We start from the raw sequence: 16,094 nt of genomic DNA, 5'->3' as shown, positions 1-16,094 counted from the left end.
GCATTGACTTTTTATTCAATTTAAAACTGTTTATTCACTCAATTAGCATCATGTGACTGACTGCACGGCCTAAAATAGACGCCCGTATAAATAAACACAACACGAACCCCACATTTCAAAAGAAAGCATACAAATTAGGAAAATAACACAGTTTTTTTCATACACCGTAAACCAATCGCTTTGATTATATATATGTCTAGATGTAGCGTCGAGTGCGCGCAAGCGTGGAAAAAAATGTCAATGTACTGTTCATCGACATTAGCTTTCCTGTCAATCAGAACCAGGGTCTGTCAAGTTTGTTCTACGAATTGCATTAAGGTGGGCTTGAAAACAAGAGAGAGTCAACGACATCAGAGTAAAAGAGATAAATATATAATGTTGCCACCAAAAATACAATTTCGTATTCTCCCTAATAATGAGCGTATAAATTGATTTTTAAAGTAAATTACCCTTGAAGATACTTTTAGCTATTATTCTAATGCCAAAAAATATACTTAGTTGAGAAATATTAGATATAAAATTTAATATTACTTATTAGAAAATATATATGGGGGATTATGTGTGGCAACACTAATGTCCGGACGCCATATTGGTTTTGACATTGTTGACGTCACAAGAAAAATGTCTGCGGCCGGTTGCGCACCATTTTATCTTGTACTAATGTTTATTTGTAATAAATAAACTACTTCCATTTAATTCTACATACATTGATAACGTTGAGTCGAGCTTGCTCCTCCGTTGCTGTGTTTTGGTGAAATTAAGTGTGTATTTGTGAGATATAGACTCGGTGTTGAGACAGTGACTTGTTTGATTTTGTTTTGTGTTTAATTCGCGATGAGTTCACAAAAAGAAAACACAAGAATCTGCTGCTTGTGTGGATCTTCACCTTCTAAAGATCCCAGCATCACTTTGCATCGGTTTCCAAAGCCTGGCACTAAAATGCTCTGCGGTATGTACACTCCATGCTATTCGTCTTAGACGACATAGAATACCACATTTATTGTTAATTCCGCTTCTAACTACCACAAACTCACGTAACATATATACCTATATACTTAAGTCCCAACTTTCCTTGCCAAAAATCATTAGGTACTTACTATAAAAAGTTTTCTTGCTTACACCATTCCCGTATCTAATATAACATCTCTTTCAATCAAAGCGAAGACTACCCACTGACATGATATAATAATATCTTAACTCGGAAAATGATTAAAATAGTGTGTAATTTGAGAGCAGTGGTGGCAGTGGTAACTGCCCCAACTTACGAGTGGTAGGTCGCGGTTCAAACCCGATCTGGCGCATAACTTTGTGTAATTTATTTCGTCACTACTGCTCTCAAAACGGTGAAGGAAAACATCGTGAGGAAACCAGCATGTCCTAGAACCAAAAAAAAATTCGAAGACGTGTGACATCCACCAATCCGCACTGGGCCCGGGGTGGATTATGGCCCAAGCCCTCTCCTAGAGAGGAGGCTGTGTCCCAGCAGTGGGAACATTAGAAGGCTGATGATGAGTGTGTAATTTTGATATTTTTAATTTTCAGTTGTGAATTATGGGCAAAGTATTGCTTCCCAAACGAAGCCTGGTCTTCACCAAAATTCCAGGACGCACTCCATAAACAACATAAGATGCTATGCAGCAAACATTTCAAAAGCACATGCTTTAATGAGAAGAAGTTGTTCAGAACAGCTGTACCTGATGTTTGTAAATATCAAAATATAATTGGTCTAGTGTCTTTCTCTTCCTAATCATTTCTATAATAAAGAAGAAATAACACCAACGTTTATTACACAATATGATAGAATAATTTAAACCATGTCTGTAAACTTGTTGTTTGTTAAACAAATCGATAGTATTCTTTATTGTATAATAACATAGTCTTGTTTTTTATAATAGTAACACTTTAAAACTAACTAGAATTTTTGTTTGTTTATGTTTTGATGTTGAAATTGTATGCAATAGGCCCATCCATACTTGTTATTTTGGACGAAAATGTCTGAAATACCTACCTAAATTGATTAAATTCATGTATTTTAAAATTCATTACATAGGTGCACATACTTGTGATTTATGAACACCTTTTGTACCCTATTTCTGGAAATAAATTATAATTATTAACATGCTAAATAAAAAACTCTTGTACTGTAATCTTCCTTTTATTACACTGCTGCACTGCTCTATAAAGATAAATATTAGCAATTTATGCACAAGTACACTGTGTTTCATGTCGATTATTGCTGAGCAAAATGTGATAATCTTGCTCAGCCATAATCGACGAACGCACTGGGGCCCGATTCTCCTAATTTTACGATTCAGTCGAGTCGATTCACATTCGACTGAGATTCAATCCCGACTCAATTACGATTGAAGCATATGTGGCATTCCGCTATTTTTTCTTTGAAATAAACGTTTTTATCCTTTTCTGTCATTCAATAATGAATCATTTTGTCTGCAAATGATTTACGATTGCAATATGATTGTAGAGCAAACTACCGTATAGACCAAAATCACCAAAATAGCAGACCAATCGCAAACCAATCGAATGTCGTTGGAATACGATTGGTCTTATATTAGTAGCAGAATGCCCGATATGGTTAAAACTGCTACTGCGATCATATTGCGATTCAATTTCTATTCGATTTTAACATTATTAACTTAGGAGAATCGGGCCCCTGTACTTGTGCATAAAATGCAATAAAAATGACCTATAGAATATACTGTAGTTTGAAACTCCCGCCCTAGCTTCTACTCTCTAGTTTTCGTGGGCGGAATATAGATGGCGCCGGCCGGTAAGGAAAAATTTCCTCATAAAATTTGTACGGAGTCGTTATTCTTCCCTTTAGGGTATATATGTTCTGTGATCAGAACAGATCGTGCCGCTTAACTGTCAAAACGTATTACGCGCGCTAACTAAAATACAAATAGCAGAGGTAAAATGACGACAGGTGCAATTAAAGTCTGCCGGAATTATAAAGGAATTGTAAAAAGTGCCAATAACATCACCTATCATCGGTATCTGACCCAGAAAATAAATATTTGTTTTTTGTAATTATGTTTATTAAATCACGCCATATTGTATCAGTGTTGCCAGTTTCTGTTTTTCATTTTCCCAACTTCACGTGTTTATGTTATGTATAAAGGATATTTTTTTAAGCACTGCGGAAAAAATTTATAGGTATAATTTCTATTTTTATTGCTCGGATAGACATTTTCTGATTCTCCAAAATATTATCTACTATTATTTGATTAGTAAATTATGGTCATCGACGTAACATAATTTTTTTTAGGATTCCAAGTAATCCTATTGTTAGGAGTCAGACCGCATTAAAAAAGCCGCGGAGATGCGATGTGGACACCAGCAAAAAATACCGTAGTGTGTTCCGATCACTTCCACAGCAAGGACATGAGTACTGTCGACAAGATAGGGCGCCGAAGACTTACAAAAGGAGCAGTGCCAAGCAAGGTTCAATTTTCTATAAAGTTATAGTTAAACCGAATAACATTAACCCCTCGACTGTTGAACGGACTCCAGGAGCTCTCTGTCAAAAAGCGCGCGTCTGTGTACAGAGCTCCAGGAGTCCTCTGCGAACCGTCGCTTTATCTTATCGCTTTATGACGTAATGTTGTACCTTTCTTGCTCTTACTTGTACGAATTGAACGGGAAAGAACATGAACTATGCATAAACACGCACTTGAAGTAACTGGAACCCACTTGTGACGTATACTAGACACTTGAAAAGTAGTCGGCCGGCTCGCGGCTGACGATGCGTTTTTGTTAAACGTGTTTGTGTAAATAAAACATATGGCAAGTGGTGTTTGTTTTCTTTTTACTTTAATTAATGTTAATTCAGCAGTGTAAAGAAAAAACTTTGGAAATCGTTTTTTTTTTGTTTTTTTATGACGTATTTTTTACTATAAACTGGGAAAATAATAGCTCATCGTGATTTCAAATTAGGACTAATTATACATTACAAATTGAAACTGGACTAATACATATTTTTATGTTAGCCTATTTCTTTGCGATTTCAAAGATATAAGCTTTATATAAGCTTTTATTAAGACTTTTGAGATATTGTAATTTTAAATACACGCGCCGGTATCGCGCGGACCACCCACGAAGTGCTGACACAGATGCGCCGAATCGCGCAAAATGGCCGCCACAGCCGAGAGGCTATGTATACAAACTTATTTAATTAGTCTATTTTTTTTTCATTATTTATGGGAGAATCGTAGAAGCTGGTATCATTATTTACGTCAACGCGCAGTGTAAAATGACATCTACACGCACACATGCATAACAATTTTGTCTCTGCTTCTTTGTTGGGATTGTATGGTGACACTCCATCTAGACATATATATAATCAAAGACCAATCGATAGTAATCGCGAAAAATTATAAAATACAGTTGTAAACAGCTGTAATAGTGTCGCATAACTGTTTTGGAACATTAATAGCGCTTTAAAAACGCAGTGCTGTGTGTGAAACTGGTGTTTTTTGATATAAAATAGTAGTTAAAGAATTGTTTCTGTTATTTTTACGTAATATACAGTAATAAGGAGTTGTTATAAGTTGAGTGCGGAGAAAGCATGTTCGTGTTGTTTTTCTGGTGAGTAAACCTGTTTAAGTACATTATTACCACATGAAGTAGGTCACTCTAATATTAAATTTAAATAATAATTTTATTCACAAGCTCAGTCCGGTTTTTCGGCTTTATAACTTATGTTAATTATGTTTTGAAGATATTTTACGCAACACAACTATAATAGCGTGTTTTTAATACAAAAATAAGTTATAAAATTATTGTTTTGTAAGAGTGACACACTTATATTGGAGTTAAATTGGATCCACTAAAACTCAGAGAGTAAATAAATAAATTTTGCGTGAATATCAATTATACAATTTAATGTATAAGCTTCCGATTTTGCTAAAATTTTTTCTGGTAAAATAAGTAAACTTTTTCTTCCTGCCCTGTTTTCAACATAAAATATTAAGTAATATGAACTCAAAATATCTACACGGTAACTTAATGAGTACTAACCCATTTTGGACTTTAATAAATAAATAGAAATACAACTTTACAATATTATTTGATTGGTAATTATGATAAAATTAGCCTCGGAACGTGGTGGCTCAGAAATTTTATTTTCCAATTAATTTCTACTATTGGTTTGTGTTAAATACGTCCCGCAACCAGATAGAGACTAGCCTGTATGTATAAGCTATATTACTGTAAAGTTTGCCCAAAATCAGTTTAGTAGTTTTTACCTGAAAGAGTGACAAATACTAACCATCTTTCATATTTATTATCACCGGTTTCACTCATGTAGCAGTGAAAGAAATCTGCCTGTATCGGTATAAAATTTAGTCTACGTTACTCGGAAAGAGTGCAGCTTTCCAACAGTGAAAGAAATTTTTCAAACAGTTGAGTAGTCTCGGCACCTTTAGGGTATGACATAACTAATACAAAATGTTCCATAATAAGAATCAGAATCAGAAATATTTATTTGTTAAACATAGGTATTACATGAGTATCTTATTATAACACAAAGTGCACTATGTTATTATGTTTATGTTTCTTATGTATTATAATAGTATAGATATGTGTGTGGTGAATACATGCTTGCTACTTTAGTTTTTAACATTTACAATAGTTCAAAAATACTGATATAATGAAAATTTGCAGCCAAATTATAGAAGCTTGGAACCCCTCAAAATTTTGCAAACTGTTCAATACTATGTATGAAGACTTTAATAAGAAAACATCCCTTTTGAAAGTATAAAGAAAAAAAGAATCAAAATAAGCAAAAACGTCTCATTACTATTTCTGTATTTGTCGCAGATATACTTAGAGGGAACATTTAATTAGACCTTGAATCTCAAATAGTCATACTTGAGAAGTAGGATCTTTACCCACTAGGCTACCATGACTTAGCATAATACCTATATTAGTTCAAATCAGTGCCGGATTTATATTTTTAATGAGTGTAAGCTACTTTATTTCTGCCGCCCCATGTACAAACCAAACAAATAATATTTTTCCATATTTGTAGTAAATGCGGCCAAGGGGACCTTTTTTTTACTTTTTTTTCCGAAATCTGCCACCCCTAGGCTGCGGCCTATATATACGGCCTATTCATAAATCCAGGATCAAATCAGCGGGGCCCAGCAGGGCCAAGGTCTGCCTGGTCTGCGGGATTGTTCGAAAAAGTTACCGCGGCCCTGGTATATACGCGGCCTACGACGGAACACGACGGTTTTTAGTCAGTAAGAGTCTGACACTCCCTCAGCGCTGCTAACCCACAGCGGGAGGGGTCATTTGATGATTTTTGACGTCGTTAAAAAAAAGGACTGGTTCAAATAAATACTGAACCACTGTGTCAACCCACTGGTCCCCACACATAATTAGCATAAGTATGTATAGCTAATGAAAACGAACAGTTTTTACTAATTAATTTTCGTTTATAATGCCGATAAGGAAATCATTAATTAGCTCCCAGTAATGGGTAGCTTTTTATCAGTTTTTATTAGACTAGTTATTTCACGCGGCTCCAACCGCGATCCGAGGTAGCTTTCCGTACCGGGGTAAAATGTAGCCTGAGACAAAATCAAAAGACATTTATTCAAAGTAGGCTGAAAATCAGCACTTTTTGAACGTCAAATTTACAAAAGACAGCCCCCAAAACGCCCGCCCTTCACCACTTCCTATGTGTTTTTGCTGGGAAGAAGAAGTGTTGGAACAAACTTGGTGGAATCTCGCCGTTACACTTACATGCCTCAAAGTAGACACAAAAATGTCTACAAATTAGCCATTTGCCACTCCAGTCATCGGCAACGCGTTACAATTCATAATATTATGTTTCGGTTCATTCATGCATATCTTAGCGCGTGCGCAGCGTAGCAGACGATCATGTTTTGTCAATATTCACGTAACATTACATAGTTTGGAATCTCTTTGTTAAAACAGCTGAACGGAACCATTGGGGAAAAGTTAACAAAGCATGTTGCGGTCTACTCTCAGATATCATCATCAGCCTATCGCAGTCCACTGCTGGACATACGCCTCTCCAAGTGCACGTCACTGAGATCGATTTTTAACCCCCGACGCAAAAACGACGGGGTGTTATAAGTTTGACGTGTCTGTGTGTGTGTGTGTGTGTGTGTGTGTGTGTGTGTGTGTGTGTGTGTGTATGTGGCATCGTAGCTCCCAAACGGATGATCCGATTGTAATGCGGTTTTTTTTGTTTAAAAGGTATGTCAGTCGGGAGTGTTCTTAGCTATGTTTGGTGGAAATCGGTTCAGGTCTTCAAGGTCATCAGCTCGTTTGCTAGATGTGATAGGAATGTTACACGCTCAGTTTACTTGCAAGTATATGTGGGATCTGAAAGTTGAAACACTAATGTCTTTTGGAACCACTGAGCTGGTCTGCTGTTAATGCACGAAGGTAGGAGACGTAACCCTGAACTGCCTTTTAGTAAACCCATCGAGTTTGGGCTCGTTGAATTTGTCTTGACGAGTTCTCTTCATATTTCTGATTGACGAGAACCTGATGCTGGAAATGGGATGTGGCGGATGAAACCCCGAAATGTTGGAATGAAACGAATACACCGATTTATATTTTTTCTGAAAATCTAGAATGTCCAAAGGTTAATATTTATTGTTTCTCAATCCGTGCAATTCTTCCAGAGCCAGTTTGTCATGAGGATTGTTAAACAGCTTCCTTTGACCGAGATCGCATATAGCGACCCCATCTTAAGATAAAATAAATTAAATGAAAGAAGGAAAAATTAAGGAGCTCCTTTAAAAAGCATGAAATAAAATTAAATTATAAATTTAAAAAAACCCCCGACCCAAAAAAAGTACGCAATAATAATGACAAAAGGTTAAAAACGCTAAACCCTATATAAAGCAAAAAAATAACTTTTAACACTACGTAAACTAAATTTTGACGTGTCGGGGGACCGCTTTTTACCTTCATAAATACTTACATAAATCAAATGATACCTACCTAATTACAACATTCGTACAAAAAAAAACACGTATCTAAAGTAATGAATTAGAGCGGTCCCCCGACACGACAAAATTTAGTTTACGTAGTGTTAAAAGTTATTTTTTTGCTTTATATAGGGTTTAGCGTTTTTAACCTTTTGTCATTATTATTGCGTACTTTTTTTGGGTCGGGGGTTTTTTTAAATTTATAATCGGTTTCTCGCATCCAGCTCCTGCCAGCCGTCTTGCGCAAGTCATCACTCCACCGTGCTTGAAGACGTCCTACACTACGTTTGCCGAGGCGTGGTCTCCACTCTAGAACTCCTCTCAGATATATCTCAGGAAATCATCAAATGACTCCTCCCGCTGTGTGTGCAGCGTGAGGGAGTGTCAGACTCTTACTGACTAAACACGTCATGTTCCTTCGTAGGCCTTTTATGTACCAGCGCCGCGGTAGCTCTCGCGAACAATCCCACAGCCCCCATCTATGACATAACAAAGTCTTCTGTGTTATGGAAAGCATTTCAGCTGTCATTTGAACATCTTTGGCAGTCGTTACTGGTTTATATGTAGAAGCCAGTATGTCTGACAACCATAAGGCGGCCAACCGTCCCGCATTCTGCGGGACCGTCCCGCAATGCTTGACGAAATCCCGTTTTGAAATTATTAGTAAAATAGTCCCGCAAAACGTTGTATGCGTCCCGCATGTCCCGCATCCCTATTTTTCTACCACGCTTCTACACAACACCCACCTGCGCGCACGCTCAACAGTGCAGGAACACAGATCACCTATACCTCTAATATAATCTCGTTCTCTTTATTTCTACCGAACTCGTGAGGCCTAATGATTTTGAAAATAAGACATTAGTGCACGCTGTGACACGATATTGATAGGTTAAATTATAGCTTTTTGCTTACGGTTTTTATTTTATCAGTTCCTTCCGATAATTTTTCAATGCCCCCCCCCCCTCCCCTTTTCACGAAAGGTTAAGTCCCGCATTCAGTTTTCGGAAAGTTGGCCGCCTTAGACAACCAGTTTTACCAAGTGGTGTCGGGTTGGTCAGGTAACTGGTTTGAGGGTATCTAATACAGCGTTTAGTGCAGCGTTGTGCAATTTCAACAGTTTTTCTGAGCTTATGTATAGTTATCGGCACGGATAATGAGCTCTAGGCGGAAGAGTGGGGATCGCTTTGCGCACTGTACACATAAGGCAATAAACCAATAAATCGCTTCTGCGCAGGTGAAGGTCAGGGCTCAATATCCCTGCTGATGATTATACCTAATTACTTATAGAATTTTAACTGCCTGAGTAGCATAAGTGCCCACAACATCAGCTATACAAATTGGTGCAGCATTTTCAGTGAAAATTGCTGATGGCCAACAGTGGAGGCGTGTAGTTTTAGTCAGTTTTTATCTGAGTACTTTTACCTCCGTGATAGCGATAACGACTGTAAATATAGCTCTCCAGTTTTACAGATAAACAGCTCTGTATTAACTACTGTAATTTGCATCGATTTTTTTTGCATTTATTTATTTAAATGACGCTTTAAGAATGTAAAATCGATTTCCACCAAAAAATTAATGAAATACCTAATGTTTGGAACGTCACATCGTTCTAGAATCTAGAAGTTGGTTGTTAAAGAGCTAAAAAATAATAAGAAATTACTTAAGATTAGTTTATTAATAAAGAAAAAAAGTAATTTATTCAAAGTAGGCTGAAAATTGGCACTTTTTGAAAAAAATCGTTGGATGAAATGTTATTAAGTTCATCATCCTCCGAGCCTTTTCCCAACTATGTTGGGGTCGGCTTCCAGTCTAACCGGATTCAGCTGAGTACCAGTGCTTTACAAGAAGCGACTGCCTATCTGACCTCCTCAACCCAGTTACCTGGGCAACCCGATACCCCTTGGTTAGACTGGTGTCAGACTTACTGGCTTCTGACTACCCGTAACGACTGCCAAGGATGTTCATTGACAGCCGGGACCTACAGTTTAACGTGCCATCCGAAACACAGTCATTGGTGTCTAAGATATACTTAGAAAGTACATACAAACTTAGAAAAGTTGCATTGGTACTTGCCTGACCTGGAATCGAACCCGCGCCCTCATACTCGAGAGGTTGGTTCTTTGCCCACTAGGCCACCACGACTTTTACACGAAAGTAACATAAAACAACATGAAATGTTATTAAGTTACTTTGCAGATATCCATGTTTTTTTTTTCTTTTTGGTTTTAAAAACTGTAATATTTTTAACACAGTGCTAGTCCGAACCGATATTAATTGTGGAAAGTCCTTACCAATATAAACACAAAGTAGCTACCACAATTTTTTTCCGAACAATTAATGTTTTCCCAATGTTAAGATTTTTTTATTAATATGAAGTCAGACAGGTGTGAACACCGTGCGACTTTTCTTCAAAAATACTCAAAATTTTTCCTTCACTCTCATTTTTGCCCGATAGGCGTTGCGGACCGATGTTAGGCTGACAACTTATACAATCCTACGTAACGAAACCATAGCGCGATTCAGAGAGTGACAACGCCATCTATCGAGCAAAGCTGTAAACTTTAACATAGGAACCATGTAATGGATTTTTAACAAATTTTAACCATCTTCCAAGGATCGTAGCGTCATGAAAATTGGCAGTTGTATCTAGTTGTAATGACAATACAATAATATGGTACTGTCGAACAGATCTGATGATGGAGCCGGAAGATATGAACTGGAACTTCATGATGGAACATCGTATCATAGCTGTGTTTGTACTTGTTAGAAAAGTTATAATGATTCTTACGTGCATTTATAAATACGTGTTTTTCGGGTATTTTTATTACCGTTATTTTTGCCTCAGTTCAATGTACGATCAGCTGTGATATTAGTGTTTTTCGTATCAGCATTTCGAACAGACTTATGACCATACGTGATAAAATGTCGCCTTCGCGAGTACAACATGGCTTGCATAGCAATCGTGCTGAGTAAGTAACCTTAGCCGAAACTAATTGACGTAGCAACAATACATTCAAATAGAATTAAGTACCTATAATATGAAAGAAACACTTGAAACGCTGCGGGTTATTCTAAACAGATACCGCGGCCCTGGTACATAAAAGGCCTATGACGGAACACGACGGTTTTTAGTCAGTAAGAGTCTGACACTCCCTCAGCGCTGCTAACCCACAGCGGGAGGGGTCATTTGATGATTTTTGACGTCGTTAAAAAAAAAACACTTGAAATTTGTACCGCAAAGTACTACATTGATCACGAAAAATGCGAGAGGATTGAAAAATTTCTGACTTCAGAGATGCAAACCTATTTGGCGCGAATATGCGTGACGAGCGTTTGTTCACTTATAACGATGAATGGCTGTGATTGTGACGTTTTAAACCTGAAGTGTACGGTAATTCTAGCGGGGGTTTTACACGGTGGCGTCATCAAATGACTACATATAGGTATATCCCTTTACGTATCAATTTAATGTAAATAGGAAAGTACTTAAACCTTCTCTGACTGTCGTGATTTCGCCCGAAAACTACTGAATCGATTTAAATGAAATACTACACAGATGAGAACCTCCTTTTTAGGGTTCCGTAGCCAAAATGGCAAAAACGGAACCCTTATAGTTTCGTCATGTCCGTCTGTCCGTCTGTCCGTCTGTCCGTCTGTCACAGCCGATTTACTCGGAAACTATAAGTACTACAGTGATGAAATTTGATGGGAATATGTGTTGTATGAACCGCTACAAAAATATGACACTAAATAGTAAAAAAAAGAATTGGGGGTGGGGCCCCCCATACATGTAACTGAGGGATGAAATTTTTTTTTTCGATGTACATACCCGTGTGGGGTATCAATGGAAAGGTCTTTTAAAATGATATAAAGTTTTCTAAAAAACATTTTTCTTAAAGTGAACGGTTTTTGAGATATCAGCTCTCAAAGTCGTAAAAAGTATGTCCCCCCCCCTCTATTTTTATAACTACGGGGTATAAAATTCTAAAAAAAATAGAGGTGATGCATGCTAATTAACTCTTTCAACGATTTTTGGTTTGATCAAAGTATCTCTTATAGTTTTTGAGATAGGTTGATTTAACTGTAATTTACGGAACCCTTCGTGCACGAGTCCGACTCGCACTTGGCCGGTTTTTTGAAGTTGGTTGAAAATGGCAGTCACAAAAGGGATTTTAATATTCCTGAGGATGCTGTTGAAAAGACATTGGGCAAAGACATTAAAAAAACCACCATGGTTTTTTTTAAACTTGTATGTACTTTCTAAGTATATCTTAGACACCAATGACTGTGTTTCGAATGGCACGTTGAACTGTGGGTCCCGGCTATCATTGAACATCTTCGGCAGTCGTTACGGCTAGTCAGAAGCCAGTAACTCTGGCAACCAGTCTTACCATGGGGTATTGGGCTGCCCGTGCAACTGGGTTGAGGAGGTCAGATAGGGTAGTCTAGTCGCTCCTTGTGGCACACTGGTACTCAGCTGCACCGGTTAGATTGGAAGCCGACCCCAACATAGTTGGGAAAAGGGTCTCAAGATGATGAGATGATATTAGAAAGCTGCATTATATTTGCGAGTAACATAGGCTATATTTTAATCTCCTTAATCCCACAGGATGCGGGCAAAACCGCGCTAAAACGTTTAGTCATGTATACTTTCGCCATATTGTCAAAATGAAGTACTTACATTATGTCACGTTTTCCTTGTCGTCATCGCGTCGAGCACTGAAGATGCAGATTCTAGAATCCGGTCAAGTGCGTATCTGTTTTATGCAAAAACGTCGTATGTGTATATAGAAAGACTAGCCGTTTTCCCGCGGTTTCACCCGCGTCCTGTGGGAGCTACTGCCCGCACCGGGATAAAATATAGCCTATGTTACTCGCAGATAATATAGCTTTCTAATGGTGAAAGAATATTTAAAATCGGTCCAGTAGTTTTTGAGAATATCCATTACAACCAAACAAACAAAGTTTTCCTCTTTATAATATTAGTATAGATGTTCACTTAAGACTTTGTTTTCCTCAGAACTGTGGGACTGGTTTTATTTTAGGTGACAGGTAAATAAACCATCTGTTAAGCCCTTTACCGTCTCAATTGTGTTTTGGAATTAAGTCTAACTTACTCGATGCGTAAATTACTAAATTATTATCATACAACTGAATTACGTAGCAATAATTTTAGAACTGTCTATTTGATAAAGGCTGTCATCGGCACCTGGTTGTATTATAAACGCGCTCACTTGCGAAATAGTAAGCGTCATTATCCGGAAAAATGAATGAACGTGCTATATTCTAATCATGTCATGTAGCATACGGCTCTTTACTTCAGCCAAGTTATAATTACGTATCTAGCGCGTAAACTTACAAAACTCGGAATCAGCACTCTTAGCTGATTGCTAGGGTCGGATTTCGGAAGGCACGATAAATTGGTGGGTCCCTACTGTCCTCTGAACATCTTTGGCAGTCGTTTACAAAAAACCAAAAGTAACATTAGTAGTTTCACCATTTAGTATAACCAATCCACAACCAGCCGTGAAATACCATTGCCATTGGTCAAATAGGCGGTTTACTAAAGATAGGAATTTGACTTAACTTGTATGGGGCTAATGTCAAGATTCTATCTCTAGTCCCTACTAATATTATAAATGCGAAAGTAACTCTGTCTGTCTGTCTGTTACGCTTTCACGTCTTAAGCATTGAACTGATTTAAATAAAATTTGGTACAGAGATAGAGTGGACCTTGAGAAAGAACCTAGGATTTTTTTATCCCGGACTTCTGAAGAATTCTCTTGGAAACTCGATATAACCGAACTCGACGCGGGCGAAGCCGCGGGCCGAAGCTAGTAAGGAAATCAAAAGATAGTTAGAATATAGGAAACACCTTTAGGATATATCTTTAGTACAAAATTCGTGTTCTCTCACACCTAGTTTATTTAATTCTATTGATTTGCGTAGTTTTTAGTTTCAATTAGTTTTTACGTTGTTTCTCGTTGTCGGTGATTCGTTACAAGGCTGGTAGGTGATGCGTTTCATTGCTGTGTACTCAAGTTTACTTTGCCTAAGGTGAGGCAAAAAATCTGTCTGTATTTGTAATATTTGACGGCTTTTCGATAACTTCGGTCATATGATTTATGTTACTGGTCTTTTAAGTATAGTTATCGGCACGGATAAAGAGCTCTCGGCGGAAGAGTGGGGATCGCTTTGCGCACTGTATAAACCAATAAATCACTTCTGCGCAGGTGAAGGTCAGGGCTCAATATCCTTGCCGATGATTATATATAAGTAGTTAAAGTTGAAAATTACTTGACACTGAAAGTGCTCGCCTCGTCGCTGCCGGCTGCTGCTATTCCGGTGTGACTCGAGCCTTAGGTGATTAAACCTACAGCTCACTCCTTAATACACCTTTACTGCTGTTGCAATATTCTATCTCTATCTGTAAACCAACATAAACATAAGGTTCTAAGCATATCTTAGACACCAATGACTGTGTTTCGGATGGCACGTGAAACTTAAGGTCCCGGCTGTCATTGAACATCCTTGAAAGTGGTTACGGGTAGTCAGAAGCCAGTAAGTCTGACACCAGTCTAACCAAGGGGTATCGGGTTGCCCGGGTAACTGGGTTGAGGAGGTCAGATAGGCAGTCGCTTCTTGTAAAGCACTGGTACTCAGCTGCATCCGGTTAGACTGGAAGCCGACCCAAACATAGTTGTGAAAAGGCTCGGGAGATGATCTTTAAAACAACAGATACAATATTGGAACGGCCGTAAGTGGCCTACCCTTTAAAGCTTTAAACACAACAGTCATAAAACGCTTGGAATAACAAGATAATTGTATACAGCGGATATTTGTAAATCCGAACTATATACAAACATGCCAGTATCTACTTGAACGCGGAGTAATGTAGGCTAGTTGTGAAACCAAGGAGTTTGCGTTCGTAGACTTGATTCGTTGCCATTTTGTATCTGTGATTGCTGATTTGTAGAACTAGTTAATCTGCATTTTTCCTGGTTATTATATACTGGCTTCCGCCCACGGCTTCGTCCGCCTCGAGTTCGGTTATATAGCATTTTCAAGAGAACTCTTCAGAAGTCCGGGATAAAAACTATCCTATGTTCTTTCTCAAGGCCAACTCTATCTCTGTACCAAATTTTATTAAAATCAGTTCAGTGGTTTAGACGTGGAAGCGTAACAGACAGACAGACAGAGTTACTTTCACATTTATAATATTAGTAGGGATGACCACTATGACCAGCCAATCCGTTTCTTAGACTACTATAAAACCACTAGCTGTTTTCCCGCGGTTTCACCCGCGTCCCGTGGGAACTACTGCCCGTACCGGGATAAAATGCCTGTGTTACTCGGGAAGAGTGTAGCTTTCCAACAGTGAAAGAATTTTCAAAACGGTTCAGTAGTTTCCGAGCCATTGTATTAGTATTGAAGTATGGATTATTTGCCTAGTGTATTACCTAAGTTCCTAAAACCCACAAAGTGACCGACTCGGGAATCAAACCCGAGACCTCGAGCTCAACGCTTGCGACGAATCGAACCCGAGACCTCGAGTTCAGCAGCCGCGCTTGAGACAGCTAGACCTAGGCATTTAAGCAAACCTATTACACACAATATGTTGAACTAGTATAAATTAAACAATAACGATATGCTATGGCTTGCAACCACTTTTAGTTAGAAGTTCACAGAGCATGGCAGAAATATTTTCTATTGTTATCTTAATCCAATTCAATATAGTTAATGCGATTATAATTAGTTTAAAACAACCTTAACAATTGAGATGGTAGATATGGAAACCGTTTTGTGGTTTTAACCTTTTACAAGGATATACATTTTTATCGTCGTGATAGGTCGTGTCGGATGTCGTCCCATCGGGCTAGGAGAGTGAAGGAATAGTGAGTGCACCTGTGTCCAAGCAAATGCTTGTGCACTAAGTATAACTATAATATGTTTTACGCAGCTTGCCCGAAATCGGCCTTGGAGGCCATTATTGTACCTATATCTTGGTAAATTCTTATGTGATTACGGATATAGGAATCTAAGGAGTACTGGGTTGCTTGGGTAACTGGATTGAGGAGGTCAGATAGGGCAGTCGCTCCTTGT

The 16,094-nt window shown here is 38.1% G+C and overlaps 1 protein-coding gene and 1 long non-coding RNA gene across 3 annotated transcripts in view; both read left to right on the top strand.

Annotated features, from left to right (window-relative positions):
• Positions 1 to 273: 273 nt before the first annotated feature.
• LOC126056733 (uncharacterized) lies at positions 274 to 2,147 on the top strand. Its single transcript, XR_007512224.2, has 2 exons — positions 274 to 949; positions 1,543 to 2,147. It is a non-coding gene; the product is annotated as an uncharacterized LOC126056733 (long non-coding RNA).
• Positions 2,148 to 4,222: 2,075 nt separating this feature from the next.
• The window catches only part of LOC110380125 (alpha-1,6-mannosyl-glycoprotein 2-beta-N-acetylglucosaminyltransferase), a 63,514-nt gene continuing 51,642 nt past the window's right edge, over positions 4,223 to 16,094 (top strand). The window contains exon 1 of one of the 2 annotated variants that reach the window (XM_021340014.3): positions 4,223 to 4,605. The gene's annotated coding sequence lies outside the window, so the exon portion shown is untranslated. The remainder of the gene's footprint in view (positions 4,606 to 16,094) is intronic. The other variant, XM_049840196.2, reaches the window with a different exon arrangement.

This window comes from Helicoverpa armigera, chromosome 31 (assembly GCF_030705265.1).
Source record: "Helicoverpa armigera isolate CAAS_96S chromosome 31, ASM3070526v1, whole genome shotgun sequence".
Classification (NCBI taxonomy): domain Eukaryota; kingdom Metazoa; phylum Arthropoda; class Insecta; order Lepidoptera; family Noctuidae; genus Helicoverpa; species Helicoverpa armigera.
The sequence above is the reverse complement of the archived record's forward strand: the minus strand, read 5'-3'. Positions and strand labels throughout refer to the sequence as shown.